Source organism: Rhipicephalus microplus, chromosome 4 (genome assembly GCF_043290135.1).
Source record: "Rhipicephalus microplus isolate Deutch F79 chromosome 4, USDA_Rmic, whole genome shotgun sequence".
Taxonomy (NCBI): Eukaryota; Metazoa; Arthropoda; class Arachnida; order Ixodida; family Ixodidae; genus Rhipicephalus; species Rhipicephalus microplus.
In genome coordinates this window covers 209,882,261-209,885,371 of record NC_134703.1, presented here as the reverse complement: position 1 = coordinate 209,885,371, position 3,111 = coordinate 209,882,261, and the positions used below count along the sequence as shown (strand labels likewise).

At 47.6% G+C, this 3,111-nt stretch overlaps 1 pseudogene; it reads right to left on the bottom strand.

Moving 5' to 3' along the window:
* Window positions 1–767: 767 nt before the first annotated feature.
* Window positions 768–2,015, bottom strand: LOC142814472 (uncharacterized; annotated as a pseudogene).
* Between the last annotated feature and the right edge of the window lie 1,096 nt (window positions 2,016–3,111).

Below are 3,111 nucleotides of genomic sequence, written 5' to 3'. Positions count from 1 at the left end.
GCCGAACACTTGATAATGTTCTGTAAAGGGCTTCACCCTATAGTTCAGGATGATGGCGCAGAGTTTTTCAAAGCAATGGGGTTTAGGGACCGGGTGGGCAAAATAAACTTTAAGCGGGTAGACCTAACTAGAAGGAGGTTATCTGATTGGTGGCTAAAGTCAAGGCACGAGTGAAAATTAATTTCTTCACTGCAAAGTACGAATCCTCAAACTTTTTTAAGGAAAAAAAATAAATATAGTTTTTGGTTCATTAGGTATTACGGCTTGGTGGCGCTAGCCACCGCCCGATCTAAAGGGTACAGCCATATCCATCCATCCATCCACTCCCAGAGCAGACGACGCGACTACGCTATTGCGCGCGTGCTTTTGGAGAGAAACTTGCGTTCCTATTAGAGATGGAGCTGTAAAATAATTGCGCAGGTTGAATTGGTGTTTCTTTATGATGCACAGGGGTGATAGAAAAAAACGCAAACAGTGCGGTGCGATCTTTGCATCCTGCTGTGACCTTGGTGGGAATAAAAATAAAATATGCTAGAATAGTTTTATTCTAGTGGCTTTTAATTATCACGCAGAATACAACAACCCGAAAAGAAATCCGAAACAGCAGAGAATGTAGATGCCGCACTTTTCGCGTTTCTTTTCATCCCCAAACTACATTGAAAGCAAGCAACAGGAAACATATCGTGAAAACTGGACCTTTGTGTCCAGTTGACATATTGACATATGTCAACTGGACATATTGTGAAAACTGGACCCTGAAACTGTGATCAAGATCGCAGTTTCAGGGTCTTTCGTGAAAGCGGCTTTATTTCGAACAATTTGGCGACGTCATGTTTGTCTGTCGCTTTCAGGGCAAAGTTGGTGAATATTGGGCGGAAGGACTTTGTGAGCAACAGTTTGAGCTGATTCTCCTGGTGCCCTGGCTTCGAACACATCAAAGCTTTGTGCTCGCGGAGGATTTCAGCAGCATTGTTCACAGCCTCCTTTAGAGGGTGATGCATACGCCTTCTTGTCGCTAGAAGAACTTCGACGAACATCTGTAGTGCGTAGAAAACATCTAGAAGTTGTGCGGACGGATAAAGAAGTCCACCGCGGTCTTGGTGTTTAATGAGCGAGTCCGATGGGGCCGAGGCGCTTGGCTTTCTTAAGAGCTCGAAGCACTCCTCACATTCAATGTTTTCTCGTACGGCTCTTGCGAGGTAGCCACCGACCATAGCCAATGCGGCCACATCTGGAGTGGGAAGTAGAGGCTTATCTCGGTTTAGCTGCTCTATGAGCTCTCTACGTGCATCTGAAGGGAATTCCTCGCTGGTTTGCACCCTTGTGTTTTTCTGTTGCGGCAGCGTTGACAATCAATTACTCTCTTCTGCTGCCATTGTGTTGCGTGTACTCGACGCCGATGTGACACCAGTCTTGAGGGTTTTCTCAATGCCTGTGAGCACGGCACGGACGTCCGTTTGATCATTTGATCCTGCTGATTTCCTCAGCCAGCCAAAGAACGACTCGAGAGGGTCCGATGACATTTTCCCCGTCAAAGCAAAGTGAAAAGACATCTCTTCAAAAAGATATCTAATGCACTCAACGTTCGAACGTGTTGTGATCACAAGACCCTCTTAAGTCTCTTTGGTTAGGAAGTTCTTTGCCAGGCACTGACTTTTGAGATCGGCCAGGTAGTCGGGGAAGCTTGTCTCCAGCCAGATTAGCCGTTCATCGCCTGCAGATTCAAACTGCTTGCAGCCTGCATTCTTCTTATGTATGTGCTGGGTACGGTTACTCACGTCCATGAGCACCAACCAGCGGTGCACGGTGTCCATAAATTGCACCGTCGCTCCGACACCCGCGAAGCTTGCGTCACACGTGTGGCCCGCCTGTTCTTGTAAGAGCTTCAGTGCAGCTGTCACGGGAGGAGAAAACACTTGCACTGCTCTCTGCACGTTCATTTTTTCCATATTCGTAGGGAATACGTGCTTTCTCGTCAAAAATCGTACTGGCTCTACAAGGCTGCCTTGCTGCATTTTTTAGACACTCTTCAAATGGTTCGATGATATTTCGCCGCCTTTTCCGATGTCACGGGAGAAAAACTGTGATCGCACGTTTTTGATCAGGTGACACTGATCGAATGCAAGAAAGAGCTTTCGATTCGGTTTTCCAGGGTGGTCAGTCTAATGCTTGAGGCTTCCATTGCACAGAAGTTGCATAGCCAAGACATTGATCTTGGGGTTGTCTGTGACAATGCGCACGACGATAAATCCCATTTCTTCAACTTCCTTCAGAATGTGTCTCATGAGCAAGTGCAGCTCACGGCCTGTGCAGTTTCTCGTGAAAAAGCACGCCACGGGTATTTTGAACGAAACTGAACGGCCGTTAAGGACGAAACACAAGAGTGAGTTAGCCAGCACAGGCTCATTTGTTGTTCTTTGGGGGAAGTTCACACCATAGTCCACCTCACCGATGAAGGCATCTCTTTGCTTGTGATAAAGTAGCCGTTGTTTGACTCGCATTTCGTCTACAATTAAAAAGCATGCCCTCGCTTGCAACGAGGGATGAGAAGCGAGTTCTGCAGACAGCCTTTGCTTCACGAGTTCGGTACCGCCAACTTCTCCACGTGATGAGCCCATAAAGCACTCGAGGGTACTTCGACAGGGAAGCCGAAGAATACCTGTGCTCCTTACGTGTTCGTATGCACGAGTCGAGAGGTTACGCAACACCACAGCATGACGTACTCTCAGCTCAGACCACGTTGGTTTCTTCTTCGCGAAATTCTGAACTTGTTCCACTAATATTGAAGCAGCCAGGTCTTTCTCTTTCGCTTTCTCCACAACTTGCAGGAATGCAGACACATAGGATTTTTCCTTGAGCTTTTGCAGTTCCTGTTTGTACTTGTCGACGGTGTTCTTGAGCCGCTGAATTCGCGCGTTCAAGTCTCGCTCCTTACGTCTCCAGTTTCGTTTGTCCATTGCTGAAACCGAGGACAATGACGACACCTGCACAGCTCTGTCCACCTGCACGGTCGCAGTAATGCAGTGCTCGCTTGCGCTGTTTTCCAGAGGTAGCGGTAGTTCGCTTGCGGTGCAATCCATCAGTGATAAATCTTGAGAGTCGACGTCGACG